This window comes from Ictidomys tridecemlineatus, chromosome 8 (genome assembly GCF_052094955.1).
Source record: "Ictidomys tridecemlineatus isolate mIctTri1 chromosome 8, mIctTri1.hap1, whole genome shotgun sequence".
Lineage (NCBI taxonomy): Eukaryota > Metazoa > Chordata > Mammalia > Rodentia > Sciuridae > Ictidomys > Ictidomys tridecemlineatus.
This window is the reverse complement of record NC_135484.1, coordinates 82,026,768-82,046,178: the sequence shown is the minus strand read 5'-3', so window position 1 is coordinate 82,046,178 and position 19,411 is coordinate 82,026,768. Positions and strand designations below refer to the sequence as shown.

The window sequence follows — 19,411 nt, the reverse complement described above, 5'->3', positions numbered from 1 at the left end:
GCCGGACTCATAGATGTTAAAAGTCTTGTTGCGCTGATTTCTATGCCAAATTTTAGTCTGACAGTATGATTTTCAGAGTAATTTTTAAATATGGGAAATTCAACCAAAATTCCCTCAAACAGTAATGATTTGCTATTAGAAAACAAGTAGAACAAATCTTAAAGAACAAAGAATAAAGTATAGAAAAGAAAATGTTTGCTTTTAACAATGGATATAGTACCATGGAAGAATTGGATAAGCAAAACTTAGACAATAAATCCAAACCTTTCAGTAGAACCCAGCTCTCCCATTGATATCAAAAGCATTCCAGGGATCATAGAGATTTTGAAATCACTGCAGAGGGAATACAAATACAGTTTGTAGACGTTAATTAGGGCATTAGAGGACAATATTGGTTTTGGAAAGTTTTTTTTTTTAAATAAGTGGATTGCAGAAAGATTTCAGATAGATTTCTGAGAGAAAACAAATGAGTTTTTGTATTTAAATTTAAATAGTTGAATCAAGTTTATCCTAATGTAATATGCCTTAGAATAACTGTGAAGGTCATCATATATACTGCCCAAAATACAAGAGGCCTTTTTTTTTCCTACAACTGAGGCAACTAGAGAATTAAAGCATATAGAAAAGAGGTTTTTTTTAGTCATGTGGAAATTCTTGAAAGTGATAGATGAAGACTGTTAGCTTGAAAAGGGTTAGACCAAGCTGATGTCATAGTGTTTACTTCCAAATGTTCAATGACAGTAAATGTATTTCTCTCCAGACCCTAAGAGCAGCTTAAAGATGTTATCTAATTAATCCATTCCTTTAAAAAATGATACTTACATTACTCCATGAGAGTGTCATCTTCTCTACTGCAATTATGCTGAGAGAATCAAGCAATCTATGACTCAGGACTTGTAATTCATCCACTTAGCAAACAGACAACAGGCAATGTCACTATCTGTAACAGGTGTTGAGGATAAGCAGCAAATATGATATAATCTCTGTGAGAAATGCACAGTTCAAGGTAAAATATATAGAGAGATCATGTCAGCATGATATAGGTGTTCTGAGAAGTAACTACAACATTATCTTTGTAAAGATAATTAAGAGGATGTTCAGGAAGGGTTTGTCATCTGTAGGGAACCTAGATATGCAAGTTGGCCAGGAGAGGAGAGTGATGAAAGAATGTTCCAGTGAGAGGGGACACAATACGCAAAAACCTAAGGGCCAAATACAAAAGTCATGTTAGAGGCTCAGGAATCATTCAGTGTCACTGAAGTAAGAGTTAAAGAAGGGGTGTTATGATACTATGCTGATGACATAAACAGAGTCTAGACAATGAAAGGCCACAAATAGCATGTCAGGGATTTGAGGCATTATATAATGTTTTCAAGGAAAAACTGATTTTTGCTGGATCTGAATATAAAACAGACTGTTCGGACTGGAGGTGGAGAAGGGTGTGAAGGTGAGCAAGACTGTATGCAAGGAGAACAAAGAAGAGGGAAAAATCCGTCAGTAAGAGAATTCAAAATTTCATTGGGACCAAAGAGAGGTAGCAGAAGTGAGGACAGAGAAAACTACCCGAATCCAACTGGTCTTTATGAGGCCCAGCAGATAAGACTTCACAGCAGGAAGGACAAAGACCAAAAGAAGGGAAGTAGGAAGCCTTCCTGGTTTTTGGTCTTGGCATTGGGTGTCCTTAAATGGGGAAGACAGGCTGGATTCTGTGTGATGAATTTAGTTTTTAACATGTGGAACTTGGGGTTTCTGTGATTCCCCAAGAGAAATTCTTGTGTTTTCTCTATTATTTTCTTTACTTTTTAGGTCCTAGGGATTAAACTCAGGAGCACTCTACCACTGAGCTACATCACCAACCTTTTTCATTTTCTGAGTCAGGGTCTCTTTAAATTGCTGAGGCTGGCTTCAAACTTCTGATGCTCCTGCTTCAGTCTCCCGAGTAGCTGTTAGGATAGTTGTGCACCACACACCTCTTGGAATTTTTGTTCTTATCATGATCCTACTTTGTTGAATGTAACTGCATTAGATGAAATAGGACAAATTGAAGGAAAGACTATATACTGAAGGCAAATATTGATGAGGAAAAGGAAGATAATTGGAAAACATACCACTGAGCAAGTGAAAGAAAATGAAATGCCAGGTACAGTGGCTCACACCTGTAATCCCAGCCACTTGGGAGACCAAGACAGAAGGATCACAAGTGGAAAGCTAACCTTCACATCTTAGTGAGACCCTGTCTGAAAAATAAAAATTAAAAAGGACTGAGAATGTAGTGCAGTGGTAAATCACACCTGGGATCAATCTCCAGTACCAAAAGGGAAAGAAAAGAGAGAAAAAAGACACTACTCAGTGAAATGGAATCACAAAATCATAGTATCATAAGTATTGTGAGTAGTTTTCCTCATTTACAAGATTAAAGAAGCAAGCAACACCTGAATTGCATGTTGTCTGAATAAATTCACGTAGGCAGAGCATGAACACCTGTGTGTACACAAAGAAGTCAGTGGAAACATGAGTTTAATAGAAAATAAGGTCAGACCACCTACCTGACATGGGTAGCCAATAAGATTGGCTGTCTTGACTTGATTGACCTGATTGGCCTCAGTGTCAGTGTTCATCTCTTAAGGACATAGGTACATCTCATATTGAATATTCTGAGGTTTCTTGACAGGAGATTTTTAGTGACGAAGTGTTCCTGTTCTGAAAGACTATCGTTATTATGCATGAAACTTTGTTGGTCTATTTTTTTTAACCATCATGACATAAGCAGAATGGAAATATTCTTAATTTAAGATTTAATGGATTTCCTTTTCCATGTAATATATACTAGATAATTGTCCAACCTTGACAATGTAACAAATAAAATACAAATAACAGAAGTTGAAAGAAATCAGAGGGGGCTGGGGTTGTGGCTCAAGTGGTAGCATGCTCACCTGACATGTGTGCGGCCTGGGTTGGATCCTCAGCACCACATTAAAAAAAAGAAACAAAGATGTTTTGTACACCGAAAACTAAAAAATAAATAATTCTCTCTCTCTCTCTCTCTCTCTCTCTCTCTCTCTCTCTCTCTCTCTCTCTTTAAAAAAAAAGAAAGAACTCTGAGGAAGAGTCAAAAGTACTAATATCTGTATGTTATAAAACAGAGAATAAAAAATGAGTGTTTATGATTGATGGAACAAAAAATACAATTATGAGTAGTATTTAATGTTCAAATATAAGAATTTAGGAACAAAATGATAGAAAGCTTGTATGCTATGTCACCTAACGATTAAAATATGGCTACCAATTCATCACAGTGCTTGGCTGTAGTCATGAATATGGTATAAATGTGTGTAAACAGAGATTGTGACAATCAGAAAGAACATACCATTAAAATGCCCTATTGTGTTCCTAACAAAGTCAAGGGAGACAGGTACACTTGTGAAAGGATCACTCAAAATACATTGAGTGAGAAACTTCGCTGAAGGTCACATGCACACCATGTGATATGGATTGGGGTTCTTGAAATGTTCTGTTATAGAGGCAATGGCTGTCTTGGGAATAGTAAATGAGAGCATATTAAGAGAGAAGGATTACCTCTGAACTGAAAGACATTTTTGCAGCAATAAACTTTTTGGAATTGTATGTCTTACAGTGGTCCTTCACTCTTTTTCAGGGTCTCATGAGTTTAGGGCATTCACAGTACAGGCCAGCTTCCACTCTCAGGCTTGGTGTTCTTTTCCTCAGATTTCACTGTCATGATGTAGGAGATGCAAGATGGAAACGACAATGCCTGTCTGAAGGAGGAAGTGATTAGGGTTCTTGAAATGTTCGGTGACAGAGGCAATGCTATCTTGGGAACAGTAAATGGAGAGCATGTTAAGAGAGATAGATTACCTTAGAAGTGATAGCCAATTACAGAGCACTAAGTGTTAGGAATTGGCAGGTCTCAAGCAGGTCTTTCTTTTCTTCTCTGACTTAGGTCTTTCATAGTAAAGGCCAGCATCCACTCCCAGGCATGGTGTTCTTTTCTTCAGATTTCAGTGTCATGATGTAGAAGATGGAAGAAGGAAAGAATAATGCCTGGGTGGAGCAGCACCTGCATTAGGGTTCTGAGAATTTCTGTGACAGTCAATGGTTGTCTTGGAAACATTAAGTGAAGAGCATTTAGTAGAGATGTATGACCTCAGAAGTGACAGCCAATGAAGGTGCACTGAACTGTTAGGAATTGGCAGATCTCCAATGGGTCTTTCTTTCTTCTGGGGATTGCATGACTTCAGGGCATTCAGAGTACAGGCCAGCATGCACTCCCAGGTTTGGAGTATTTTCCCCCAAATTTCACTGTCATGCTCTAGAAGATGGAAGATGGAAATGACAATGACTGAAGCAGCAGCTGGGTTAGTGTTCTTGAAATCTTCTGTGACAGAGGCAATGGCTATCTTGGGAACTTGAAATGGAAAGCATGTTAGGAGAGACATATAAACTGTATAAACTGAAAGGCATTGATAGAGCACTGAACTGTTAGGTATGTTCAGGTCTCAAATGAGTCGTTCTTTCTTTTTCATGGTCCCATGACATTTGGGACTTTCATACTAATGTTCAGCTTTCACTCCCAGGCATGGCGTTCTATCTCCACATTTTCAGGTCATGATGTAGAAGATGGAAGGTGGAAAGGACAATGATTTCTGAAGTAGTAACTGGATTAGGGTTCTTCAATTGTTCTGTGACAGAGGCAATGGCTCTCTTGAGCACATTAAATGGAGAGTGTATCAGAAGAGATGGATTACCTCTGAACTGAAAGCCACTTATGGAGCACTGATCTGTTAGGAATTTTCATGTCTCAAGTGGATCTGTCTTTCTTTTTCAGTGTTCCATGATTTTAGCGCAATCATAGTTCGGGAAGCTTCCACTTCCAGTGGAGGTATTGTATTCTTCAGAGTTTACTGTCATAATGTAGAAGTTGGAAGAAGGAAATAACAATGCCTGTTTGAAGCAGCAACTGGATTAAGGTTCTTGAAATGTTCTGTGACAGAGACAATGGCCGTTTGGGGCACGTTAAATGGAGAGCATGTTAGAAGGATTACCTCTGAACTGAAAGCCATTTTGGCAGCAATGAACTGTTGGGAATTGTATGTCTTACAGGGGTCCTCCACTCTTTTTCAGGGTCTCATGAGTTTAGGGCATTCACAGTACAGGCCAGCTTCCACTCCCAGGCTTGGTGTTATTTTCCTCAGATTTCACTGTCATGATGTAGAAGATGGAAGATGGAAAGGACAATGCCTGTCTGAAGGAGCAAGTGGATTAGGGTTCTTGAAATGTTCTGTGACAGAGGCAATCCTATCTTGGGAATAGTAAATGGAGAGCACGTTAACACAGAGAGAAATTACCTCAGAAGTGATAGCCAATTACAGAGCACTGAAGTGTTAGGAATTGGCAGGTTTCAAGCAGGTCTTTCTTTTCTTCTCTGACTTTAGGTCTTTCATAGTAAAGGCCAGCATCCACTCCCAGGCATGGTGTTCTCTTCCTCAGATTTCAGCGTCATGATGTAGAAGGTGGAAGAAGGAAAGGACAATGCCTATGTGGAGCACCAACTGCATTAGGCTTCTGAAAAGTTCTGTGACAGTCAATGGTTGTCTTGGAAACATTAAGTGAAGAGCATTTATTAGAGATATATGACCTCAGAAGTGGCAGCCAATGAAGGTGCACTGTACTGTTAGGAATTAGCAGGTCTCCAATGGGTCTTTCTTTCTTCTGCGGGTTCCATGACTTCAGGGCATTCAGAGTACAGGCCAGCATGCACTCCCAGGTTTGGAGTATTTTCCCCCAAATTTCACTGTCATGCTCTAGAAGATGCAAGATGGAAATGACAATGACTGTTTGAAGCAGCAGCTTGGTTAGTGTTCTTGAAATCTTCTGTGACAGAGGCAATGGTTATCTTGGGAACTTGAAATGGGAAGCATGTTAGGTGAGACATATAAAGTGTAAACTGAAAGGCATTGATGGAGCATTGAACTGTTAGGTACGTTCAGGTCTCAAATGAGTCATTCTTTCTTTTTCATGGTCCCATGACTTTTGGGTCTTTCATTCTAATGTTCAGCTTTCACTCCCAGGCATTGTGTTCTATTCCTCAGATTTTCAGGTCATGATGTAGAAGATGGAAGGTGGAAAGGACAATGACTTTTGAAGTAGTAACTGGATTAGAGTTCTTCAAATGTTCTGTGACAGAGGCAATGGCTCTCTTGAGCACATTAAATGAAGAGTATATCAGGAGAGATGGATCACCTCTCAATTGAAAGCCACATAGGGAGCACTGATCTGTTAGGAATTTTCATGTCTCAACTGGGTCTTTCTTTTTCAGTGTACCATGCATGTAGAGCCTTCATAGTATGGGAGGCTTCCACTCACAGGCATGGTGTTCTTTTCCTCAGATTTTACAGTCATGATGTATATGATGGAAGACGGAAACAACAATGCCTGTGTGAAGCAGCAACTGGATTAGGGTTCTTGAAATGTTTTGTGACAGAGGCAATGGCTGTCTTGGGCACATCCCATGGAGAGCATGTGAAAAGAGATGGATTACCCCTGAACTGAAAGCCATTGATGGAGCACTGTAGTGTTAGGAATTTGCAGGTCTCAAATGGGTCTATCTTTCTTTGTTTTTTGGTGTCCCATGAGTTTAGGGCATTCATAGTACAGGCCAGCTTCCACTCCCAGGCGTGGTGTTCTTTTTCTCCGATTTTACTGTCATGATGTAGAAGATGGAAGATGGAAACAACAATGCCTGTGTGAAGTACCATCTGCATTAGGGTCTTGAAATGTTCTGTGACAGAGGCAATGGCTGTCTGGGGCACATTAAAGGGAGATCAAGTTAGGAGAGATGGATTACCTCTGAAGTGAAAGCCATTGATGGAGCACTGAACTGTTAGAATATTACATGTCTTAAGCAGGTCTTTCTTTTGATTTCCGGGTCGCATAACTTTAGGGCATTCATAGTAAAGGAGGGCTTCAACTCCAAGGAGTGGTGATCTTTTCATCAGATTTTACAGTCATGATGTAGAAGATGGAAGGTGGAATCCACACAATGACTTCTGAAGCAGCAACTGGATTAGGGTTCTTGAAATGTTCTGTTTCAGAGGCAATGGCTCTCTTGAGCACATTAAATGGAGAGTGTATCCGGAGAGATGGATTACCTCTGAACTGAAAGCCACACATGGAGCACTGATCTCTTAGGAATTTGCATGTCTCAAGTGGATCTTTCTATCTTTTTCAGTGTTCCATGGTTTTAGGGAAGCTTCCACTTCCAGTGGAGGTATTCTATTTCTCAGAGTTTACTGTCATAATGTAGAAGTTGGAAGAAGGAATTAACAATGCCTGTCTGAAGCAGCAACTGGATTAGGGTTCTTGAAATGTTCTGTGACAGAGGCAATTGCTGTCTTGGGCACATTAAATGGAGAGAGCATGTTAGGAGAGAAGGATTACCTCTGAACTGAAAGCCATTTTGGCAGCAATGAACTGTTGGGAATTGTATGTCTCACGGTGGTCCTTCACTCTTTCTCAGGGCCCCATGAGTTTAGGGCATTCACAGTACAGGCCAGCTTCCACTCCCAGTCTTGGTGTTCTTTTCCTCAGATTTCACTGTCATGATGTAGAAGATGAAAGATGGAAAGGACAATGCCTGTCTAAAGGAACAAGTGGATTAGGGTTTTTGAATTGTTCTGTGACAGAGGCAATCCTATCTTGGGAATAGTAAATGGAGAGCATGTTAACACAGAGAGAAATTACCTCAGAAGTGATAGCCAATTACAGAGCACTGAAGTGTTAGGAATTGGCAGGTCTCAAGCAGGTCTTTCTTTTCTTCTCTGACTTTAGGTCTTTCATAGTAAAGGCCAGCATCCACTCCCAGGCATAGTGTTCTTTTCCTCAGATTTCAGTGTCATGATGTGGAAGATGGAAGAAGGAAGCGACAATGCCTGTGTGGAGCAGCAACTGCATTAGGGTTCTGAGAATTTCTGTGACAGTCAATGGTTGCCTTGGGAACATTAAATGAAGAGCATGTTAGTAGAGATGTATGACCTCAGAAGTGACAGCCAATGAAGGTGCAGTGTGAACTGTTAGATATTGGCAGGTCTCCAATGGGTCTTTCTTTCTTCTGGGGGTTCCATGACTTCAGGGCATTCAGCGTACAGGCCAGAATGCACTCCTAGGTTTGGAGTGTTTTCCCCCAAATTTACTGTCATGCTCTAGAAGATGGAAGATGGAAATGACAATGACTGTTTGAAGCAGCAGCTGGGTTAGTGTTCTTGAAATCTTCCGTGACAGAGGCAATGAGTATCTTGAAAACATGAAGTGGGGAGCATGTTAGAAGAGACATATAACCTCTAAACTGAAAGGCATTGATGGAGCACTGAACTGTTAGAAATGTTCACGTCTCAAATGGGTTACTCTTTCTTTTTCAGGATCCCATGACTATTAGGTCTTTCATAGTAAGGCCAGCTTCCACTCCGGGCCTGGAGTTTTTTACCTCAGAACTTCAGGTCATGATGTAGAAGATGGCAGATGGAAACAACAATGCCTGTCTGAAGCAGCAACTGGATTAGTGTTCTTGAAATGTTCTGTGACAGAGGCAATGGCTGTCTTGGGCACATTAAATGGAGCGCATGTTAGGAGAGATGGATTACCTGTGAACTGAAAGCCATTGATGGATCACTATAGGGTTAGGAATTTGCAGGTCTCCAATGGGTCTACCTTTCTTTCTTTTTCGGTGTCCCATGACTTTAGGGCATTCGTAGTACAGGCCAGTTTCCACTCCCATGCCTGGTAGTCTTTTTCTCAGATTTTACTGTCATGATGTAGAAGATGGAAGATGAAAACAACAATGGCTGTATGAAGCAGCAACTGGATTAGGCTTCTTGAAAGGTTCTGTGACAGAGGCAATGGCTCTCTTGGGCACATTCAATGGAGAGCATGTGATAGAGATGCATTACCTCTGAACTGAAACCCATTAATGGAGCACGGAACTGTTAAGTATTTGCAGGTCTCAAGTGCATCTTTCTATTTCAGGGTTGCATGAATTTAGGTCTTTCATAGTAGACGCAGTTTCCACTCCCAGTCGTGGTGTTCTTGTTTTTAATTTTTTTTCAGATTTCTCTGTCAGGATGTAGAAGATGGAAGATGGAAACAACAATGCTAGTATGAAGCAGCAACTGGATTTGGGTTCTTGAATGATCTGACAGATGCGATGGCTGTCTTGGAAACATTCAATGGAGAATCTGTTAGGAGAATCTGTGACAGAGGCAATGGCTGTCTTGGGATCATTCAATGAAGAGCATGTAGGGAGAGATGGAGTACCTCTGAAATGAAAGCCATTGATGGAGCACTATACTGTTAGGAATTGGCATGTCTCAAATGCCGCTTTCTCTCTTTTTTTTCTTTTTCTTTTTTGGGGTCCCATGACTTTAGGGCATTCATAGTAAAGACCCGCTTCCACTCCCAGGCGTGGTGTTCGTCACCTCAGATTTTCAGGTCATGATGTAGAAGATGGAAGATGGAAATGACAATGCCTCTCTGAAGCATGGGATTAGTGTTTTTGAAATGTTCTGTGACAAAGTCAAAGGCTGTCTTGGGAACTCTCAGTGGGAAAGCACCCCTTGAGACGTCCCAGTTGCTATGGGAACCATCTGTTCAAACAGAGGTTTGTGACACTCATGGAGTTCTTCACTTCTGGACCATGAGGTTTGGATGCCAGGTGTGGGAGTTAGAAGTTTATCAAAGCAAGCTGGTCATCATAATCGGGTTGCCCCTATTTATGACCCTGGTTTGGCTTGCTTTGCACAAACTTTCTCCCAAAACCCCTTTCATTGATCACACTGAGATGGCTTGTGGTCATTGCACTCCACAGTGTAATAGCCTGTTTGGGTCCCATCTGCTGCCACCTGCAGGGTGGTTGATTGAGGAAACCAGATGAGGGGCCATGGGGGATGAGAAAAGACAGAAATCCAAGGGGTGAAAAAGCTGGAACTTGGTGTCCATTACACTCTGGTAGAGTGCAACGGTCAGGAGCCAGCTCAACACGTTTGTTACACAAGTTTTATCCTTAAAAGGTTTGTTTGTGCGTGTGAGAAAATTTGGACAAAGCCATCAAAACCAATGTCATATGTATGACCAGTCCAATTATGAGTAGTAGCCTGTGCCCATAACGTTCCACCGCTGAGCCCTGCCACCTGAACCACAAGTTCAAGAACTGAATACCTCCCTATGTGGAACAGGTCTTAACCCAAGTAACTGGGTAGTCTTGACCAGCGCCTTGCATCAAGAATTCCCAGGAGGGGCATCACCTCCTTGGACAATGAAAGAAAACCCTAATTTAGTCACTGCTCCCCAAAATTGCCAAAATGTTGTTCTATATGTCCATCAGTGTTGAGGAAAAGATTTCAAGTTGCTGCTTCATTTTGGTTCTAATGACTGGGTTCCAGTTGGAGCTCACTGGCAATTTTGGAAGCCATGTTTTTGTATGCCTCTGATTTCCCTGAAATTGGCTTGAAGCGGACCCCATTGAGAGATATTCTGGGAAGCTTACATACCTCTATCTCCCACTGCACCACTCTCTCGGTGTACCCATCTCCATGCATGCAGAAGAGCAGAAAGGGCGTCTTGTGCATGTAGTGGCAGTTGTTGGCATCTAGCACCTTGCGGATTTCCCTCATGATGTCACTGGGATCCATGGCACTAGTGATGTTCATTCTCCAGGTGAAGTGCAGGGAGCGAGGTTTTGCTTGTTGGTTCTCCTTTCTCTGCTCAGCAGAGACATGATGACTTGAGCCCTTATATCTCAGGGTCTTCTCAGACTCAGCTGGAGGCCTTCTTGTGAGTTTTGATGTTAACTCAGTGAAAGCTCCAGTGGTGCCTCGTTGAGTCTGGGGCAATTCTTCAGCTGGATGGAAGCAGCTGGGTGAGGCAAGAGGACCTTCGTGTGTTGCAGTTTGGCGTTCCCGGGGCTGGCGGTGGAACATTCGACGAAGGGCACTGGCTCTGGGGAAGCAGAGGCAGCCCCGGGTGGAGGTACTTGGGACACTGTGGGTTGAGGTCGCTGGAGGGCTCGGAGGAGGGAAGGTGCTGTTGTTCTGACCATTCCGGCTCACTGAACGTGTGTCTGCTTTGCTGGTTTTGCGGCAAATGTACTTACTCCACAGTGTCCTCCCTCCAGATGGTGTGCTGCTCTGGTAGGCAGCAGGCATTTTCTTGAATTCGGGAGTCTCCAGCTCCTTGGGACTGATGGTGATCCCAGGTACGGGCCTGGCTGGAGAAATTCCCTTTCCTCCCACAGCACTGCCGCCGGATTTCTGGGAGGCCATTGGATGTTCTCTGAGGTGACTGTGGGCAGTGCTGGTCGGATATGGCCCAGTTCCAGCATGGTCCAGGGACTGTGTCTGCTTGTGAGTGGAAACGCTTCGCTGCACTTTGCGTTGAGGAGGCCAGCTGGTGCTCTTTCTCAGGACCCTGCTTGGCTGCACCTTAGCCAACGAGATGTTTCTGTGGGAGACGGCCACCTCTGGACCAACAAAGGGTTGGAGGACATCAAGGCCTCTGTTGATCCACCTGTCTCCCATAATTTCGGCTAGGGTGCTTCGCTTAGTTGGATTGAGCACCAGGAAGCGTTTCAGCAGATTTTCACATTCGGTTGACATGTACAGAGGGATTCGGTATCTACCTTGTAGCACTCTGTCTCTGATTTCTCTCACGTTGTGCCCAACAAAAGGAAGCGACCCGGTGACTAGGGTGTAGAGAACCACGCCAAGACTCCACACATCCACTTCTGGACCAGCATACTCTATTTGCTGGAAGAGCTCTGGAGCTGCATAGGGCGGACTGCCGCAAAACGTGTCGAGTTTACACCCAAGTGTAAACTCGTTGCTGAGTCCAAAATCGGCTAGCTTGATGTTCATGTGTTCGTCAAATAACAGATTCTCCGCCTTCAGGTCTCGGTGGGCGACCTGCTTTTGGTGACAATATTGCACTGCAGACACGATCTGCCGGAATATAGATCTTGCCTCCTCTTCCTGCAGCCTTCCTTTGTTGGCCAGATAGTCCAAAACTCCTCCTCCACTGGCGTACTCCAGGACCAAACAGAGTGCTTTTTCGCAGTCCAGAGCTTCATAGAGTTTCAGGATGTGTGGGTGGTCTAACATCTTGAGGATTCTCACCTCTCTGTACATCTTTTGGAGGACATGTGGCTTCAGATGTCTCTTATCGATGATCTTGATTGCCACTTCTTTATCTGTGACGACGTGACGGGCCAGCATGACTTTGGCGAAGGTCCCCTTGCCGAGGGTTTTCAGGACTCTATAATCTCCAATGCGAGGCTGTTCGCCTGCAGAGGAAGCTGTGGATTTTCGGCGCTGTGCTCCAGAGTGCCCGGTCTGGGAGGTGACTTCTGCCCGTCTAGCTCCATGCGAGGGGTGCATGGTTTGACCCAAGTTGATGATCGGTGGGTCTCGGTGTCACTGGAAAATTTAGGATAGGTGAGGACTAGGCAAGGACAGGGGGTGGGGGAAAACAAGGAGAGAGTTGGAGATGGGTTGAGGGAAAAAACAGCCACAACTGCCTTTTACCAACAAATAACGTGCCCAGTTCAAAAACTCGCTCTGGGAACATCAAAGGCCAAAAGGCAAATGAGGAGTGGTTCTAGGTCCACTCATTTCTAGGATTCTCATTCTATTATCTCCTAGGCAGCCAATGCAGTCATAAAGGTACTGACTGCGTAAAGAGGGGTCATATGCACCCTAAGTGGACCAAGGACCCAGGCGCTTAGTCTGTCTAAGGAACTTGACAGTTTGGGGGTCAAGACCTGATGAAAAAGAGAACTAATTTTTTTCCACAAATATTCAGCTGGACATAAACACACTTGACAATTCAATTTGGATGGTGAAGTTGATTGGTGGAAGCACTGGGGTTGTAAGAGTGGTCCACTTTACCTTTGGAATACAACCCTGGCTGCTTATTTTAAAAGGGAAATGTTTTTCTTTTCCCCTTCTCCCTTTCTCCCTCCCTAACCTGGGGGCAGGGAACAAGATTGCCTTGAGTTATCTGTTCTCCACAGACAGGGGAAGTCACCAGAAGAACTAGGAAGTGATGATCTCCCAGATAAACTAGTTAATCCTAACACACCATCAGGATGCTCCTGGGAACCCCTGGTCAGGGCACACCTGGAGTGGAGCCTTTGAATAGTCTCCTTAAAAACCCTCTCTTTTCTCTGATGGGCAGAATCAAATCTTCTGGCACAGGAGTCCCCTGTGTTTCCCCTTTGCTGGCAAAGCAATAAACCTCCTTTTACCTTGATCTCAAAACCTTCTCCTCATAATAATGAGGAGCAATAGCATGGCCATCAGCGACAAGGCCCAAGGTGTTTGGTAACAGGTCAGGGACTCAGGCTCTAGTGTATTGCTCATCTGCTTTTTTTTTCCTAGTGTCTTTCAAAAGTCTTCAAACCTCCTTTATTCAATCATTGTAGGGGCCGCAATATGCAAATACTTGCTTCACCTCTCTTCTTTGTAAAAGTTGTCTTGCATTTCTGCCAAATACCTGTATCTTTAAAGGAGATTATTAATTTACTTCAGGTATTGAACATGTTGGCTTTTTAATATCAGTAAAGAAACAAAATGTGTCACACATGTGGCCAGTTAAGACTTCGGAGTCATTCTCAAAATCAACCCGGGTGCAGTTTCAAGTGCAGCCGCACTCCATCTGCTGAAATTTTATATCTTACCCTATGGCACGAATTTTGGAAATTAGGTCATTTTGTGAACAAATACAAAACATTCAAAAATGTGCCTGGCATTTGGATTGTACTCATCAAATACTTGTGGAATAAATGGTTTACCATTGCTTTGTGTTCTTAATTACAGAAAAATGTGTGTGTTTATATGGGCACATGCATATTGCTGCAGCATTTCCTTGTTAATAGCAGTCTTCTTGTCCATATTGAATGCTTTCACACATCATATTCTAGTAGTGCTACACACAACTGGTGTCAATTGAACTGTGTCCACCTTGTGTTTTGTATAGAGTTCTTGCTGCTTTGCCCCTTTTAACTCATTTTTCAAACAGATATGTTTTTTTCTCTTCTTTTCTCATTGCTCCTCCCTAATTTCAGGGGGAATAGGATTAGCTTTTTCCCCATTTCAGGCAGATTTATCTCTCCTTGAGTTCACACCCACCAAAGGAAGGAAGTAATCCACACATTGGGGATGGTACCAGAAGATCTCAGAAACCACTCTCTCCCAAATGAACAAGTGAATTACAGCTCCAGACAGGGATCATTTGCAATATAGCCTTTGAATTTCCTGTTTAGAAGCCCCCTCTTTCTGATTTTGCACAGTATCACAGCATTTAGGACTGGAATGTCCTGTGTTTCTCCTTTGCTGGCAAAGCAATAAATCTTGCCTTTCCTTTTTCTCCAAATGTTGTCCTCATTATTGGATTGGCATTGGGGACCTAGGACTGAGCTTTCCACAATATCAAGATGATATAAAGAATCAAATTCATTCCTATTTACAATCATCTGATCGGTATCATATGAAACCACCAGATTTGTAGCATAACTTTTATATGATTTCCCCCATTTAAATGACTGATACTGTGAATAATTTTACCTTTTCTCAATAATTCATCTTCATCTTAACAATATCAATAAGTGGTAATTGTTTAATGTCATTATAAGATTTTTCATCTTAAGGACCTTCCATCAGGGGCTTTCATTTGATCTGATAGATTGTTTTCTTTTTATTTCTTGTTTTATTGATATGAAACAGCCACTGACAAACTTAAATTATTTTGTCTGAGTTTTATGGTGTGACCAGATAATATTCAAACTGAAACATTTTGAGCATGGGACAAAAAGGGCACAAGAAATGTTCAATAATAAAATTATGCATTTGTATAATATTTTATATGGGATGATAATTAGCTTTATTTTCTCAGTATATCTATACAAATGATACTGTTAAAAACTTATGATGCTACTAAAACAATAGTTCCTTTTAAAATAATGGTTTTATTTAGTATAATGTTTCTAGTCAAAAACTCATTTAAAAAAACATTTTGTAACTATGAAAATACCACAAGTCTGTATGTACCAATGTCTCCTTATATTAGTCATAAACTATTTGAAGCATATGATAGTCCTTTGCATATACCCATGTTCTTTAATCATATTCTTAACCTCACGTGTTCCCTAATATCATGTCACAAGTATGTTTCTGAACAATATATTTTCAAACCATGATCTCACTTAAAAATTTCTATACATTTTCTAAAATCTTGATCGTAGTTTACCATTCCTTTGTATTCTTAATTACCAGGAGAGAGAGAGAGAGAGAGAGAGAGAGAGAGAGAGAGAGAGAGAGAGAGAGAGAGAGAGAGAGAATGTGTGTGTGTGTGTGTGTGTGTGTGTGTGTGTGTGTGTGTGTGTGTGTATGGGCACATGCACATTGGTGCAGCATTTCCTTGTTAATAGCAGTCTTCTTGTCCATATTGAATGCTTTCACACATTATATTCTAATAGTGCTACACACATCTGGTGTCAATGTAACAGTGGTGCACCTTATGTTTTGATTAGAGCTCTTGCTGCTCTGTCCCTGTAACAACTCATTTTTAAAATACATATTTTATTCTCTTCTTCTCTCACTGCTTCTCCCTAATTTCAGGAGGAACAGGATTATGTTCTTTTCCCCATTTCAGGCAAATTTCTCTCTCTTAGAGTTCACACCCACCAAAGGAAGGATGTAATCCAGACTTTGGGGATGGTACCAGATGATCTCAGAAATGACTCTCTCCAAAATTAACAAGTGAATTACAACTCCAGACAGAGAACATGTAGAATGTAGCCTTTGAATCACCTTTGTATAAGCCCCCTGTTCCTGCTGATAGGCAGAATCACAGCCTTTGGGACCGAAGTCTCCTGTGTTTCTCCTTTGTTAGCAAAGCAATAAGCCTTCATTTTCTTTTTTCTCAAAACCGTGTCCTCCTTATTGGACTGGGCTTTCAACCATATCAAGATGCTACAACGAATTCAAAATACATACTATTTGCAGTTAGTAGACAGGTATCATTTGAGTCTACCAGATTTGTACAATAACTATTAAATATTCTCCCCCATTAAGTGGCCGATACTGTGAATATTTTAACCTTTTCTCAGTGACTCATGTTCACCTGTGCCAACATCAATAAATGTAAGGTTTCAAGCCTCATGGGCCTTCCATAAGGTGCTCTCAATAGAGGTCTGACAGATTATTTTGTTTTGTTGGTGTTGTGTTTTGGTATTAAACCACCACTGAAAAACTTAGATTATTGTGTCTAAATTTTATGTAGTGACCATATAATTTAAGATTTAAAGTGAGATATTTTGAGAGTTCAAAAAGGAGGGGCATAAGAAGTAGTCAACAAGAAAATCATACATTATTTGGAACATTTTATATGGGCTGATGATTAGCTTCATTTTCTCACTATGCCTATACAATGGTATAGTTAAAAACTAATGATTCTAGTAAAAGTCAACAGTTCCAGTGAAAACAAGTAATGGCTTTATTTAATACAATGGTTCTAGTCAGAAACTCATTTTAAATAAAATATTTTATGCAAATTAAAATTCTACAGTTTCATAAGTACCAAAGTGTCTTTAAAAAATATAAAATCTTTATATTGGCAATAAACTCTTGAAGAATTATAGCTCTTTGTATACATCCATATCCATGTTCTTTAATCAGATTCTTAACCTCTTTCTTTAATCTCATGTCAGAGGTATTTTTTTCTGAAAAATATATTTTTAAAGAAGATCTCATTTAAAAATTTCAGTGCATTTCCCACAATCCTGGTCATGTTTAAACTTTGTGATTAATATTTGCCTATACTAATTTTCTCAGTTGACTCTTTTCAGCATAGTATATTTTTAATCAGGAAAACAATCTTTCTACAATTACTGATATCCCTGTTAAACTCAGTGACAATTATTATAAAGAATATCTTAAATTCAAATTTTGATTTAAAAATGTGTGTAAATGTAGCCAAGTAGTTTTATAGGTCTCCCTTCTCTTCAAAGTGCCTCTCTTCATCTAATGTTTTCACCATGCAAAATATGCTAACATGTTATCTCTGTTTATGATTCTTTTTACACTAGTGCCAAATTTAGATGGTATAAATCTATAATCTTTATTTCATGTCAATAAGGCTGCTATGATTTGATTCTGTGTCCTTTCCAAAATTCACATTGAAATTTAATGTCACTGAAAGAATATTATGAGGTAAGTTTGTTGAGGTGATGAGGCTCTGCCCTCATAAGTGGATTATGCTGTTATGATGGGACTAGGATTTCATAACAGGGTAAGTTAGTGCCCCCTTACCCTTCCAAACAACAATTTCAGAATTTCCAAATTAAGACTAGAGATCTTAGGCACACATCATTCATTTGTTGAATTGGTCCCTTGATTTTTGTAGGTAGAGATTTTGTTTGTAAGCTTAGTGTTCAATAATCCAAATTTGCTAAAAAGATTCAAAAGATGACCTTTTTAAACATTCAATTGATTGGATATTTTGATTTAAGATTTCCAACTGGTTTTAGGCAAAACGCAATAATGACTTGCCAGGCTCATTTCCAAAATATTTGATATTATTTTCCAAGAGGATTCACAAAGTTTTCATAAGTCTCAAATATTTGTAAAATCTGAAAAAATCAAAATGAGAATAAAAAGCACAATTCTGTGCTGAAGTATTTTTAATAGTTTAATTACTTTATTTAGATATCAAAGTGTTTGATATTTTTCACATCTATTAATTTGATGTGTTGACTATTGCAGTTTATTGGGATGTAGTTAGGAGCTATGTTTTCAGAAATGCCGATTCCAAGTTCATGTCTGATAGTGGAATCTTAATTTAGCAAGAAAATTGCTTTTACCATTATGCCACAGCCCACTAAAATGGGCCTCCTTATCATGATCACAATGACAAGAAAATTTATCTGAAATCTTAAATGTTTTCACCAAATTCATAAAGCAATCATAATACTCTCAAATGTCTCATCTTTTTTTATTGGCTCTAATTGGTACACATGTTAGTACAATAAATTTTGATCCATCCTACATCAATGGAGTACAACTTCTCACTCTTCTGCTTGTCCACAAAGTAGTATCATGACATTCACGTAATCCTATATGCACATACAGTAATTATATCCAATTCATTCTATTACCCTTCTTACACCATATCCACTCCCTTCCCTTCCCTTCCCTCTGTGAAACCTCAAGTACATGTATTCTTCCCTAGCCCGTACCTCCTTATTGTAAGTTAGCATTCACATGTCAGAGAAAATCTTTAGCCTTTGGTTTTTTGGATTCACTTATTTAGCTTAGCATGATATTCTGTAGCTCCATCCATTTAACTGCAAATGACATCATTTCATTGCTCTAAGGCTGAGTAATATTCCATTGCATATATACACATTTTTTTTAATTAAGTTATTTATTCTAATTCATTATATATGATGGCAGAATGCGTTTCATTTCATAATGCACATATGAAACACAATTTTTCAAGTCACTGGTTGTACACAAAGTATTTTCACACCTTTCATAGCCTCAAATGTGTACTTAGGGTAATGATGTCTAACTCATACCACCATCATTCCTACCACATTTTCTTTATCCATTCATCTGTTGAAGGGCATCTAGGTTCCGAGTTTGGCTTTTGTGAATTGAGCTGCTATCAACATTGATGTGGCTGTGTCACTGTAGTATGCTAATTTTAAGTCCTTTGGGTAAAATCCAAGGAATGGGTTAGTTGGGTCAAATGGGGCTTCCGCTCCAAGTTTTCTGAGAAATCTCTATACTGCTTTCCATAATGGTTGCACAAATTCGCAGTCCCACTAGCAATACCTTTCCCCCCACATCCTTGTGAAGAAAGACCTCTACAATAAAAACTATGGAATGCTAAAGAAAAAAAACTGAAGAGGACCTTAGAAGATGAAAAGATCTCCCATGCTTTTGAATAGGCACAATTAATATTGTCACAATGGCCACACTACCAAAAGCATTACATAGATTTAATGCACTTTCTATTAAAATCTCACTGACATTTCTTATATAAATAGAAAAAAAATTGTGAAATTCATTTGGAAAAATTAGAGACCCAGAATAGACAAAGCAATCCTTGGCAAGTAAAGTGAAGTGGGAGGCACCACAATACTAGACCTTAAACTGTACTACAAGAGCCATAGTAACAAATACAGTTAACTTGTACTAGACAAAGGCACCAAAAACATTCATTGGAGAAAAGAAACCCTCTTCAACAAATGGTGCTGGGAAAACTGGAATTGCATATGTAAACCCCTATATCTCACTCTGCACAAAATTCAACTCAAAGTGGATCAAAGACTTAGGAACTAGAA

At 40.3% G+C, this 19,411-nt stretch overlaps 1 pseudogene; it reads right to left on the bottom strand.

Annotated features, from left to right (window-relative positions):
- Positions 1 to 10,287: 10,287 nt before the first annotated feature.
- On the bottom strand, positions 10,288 to 12,359 carry LOC101976432 (MAP/microtubule affinity-regulating kinase 3 pseudogene; annotated as a pseudogene).
- Positions 12,360 to 19,411: the final 7,052 nt, after the last annotated feature.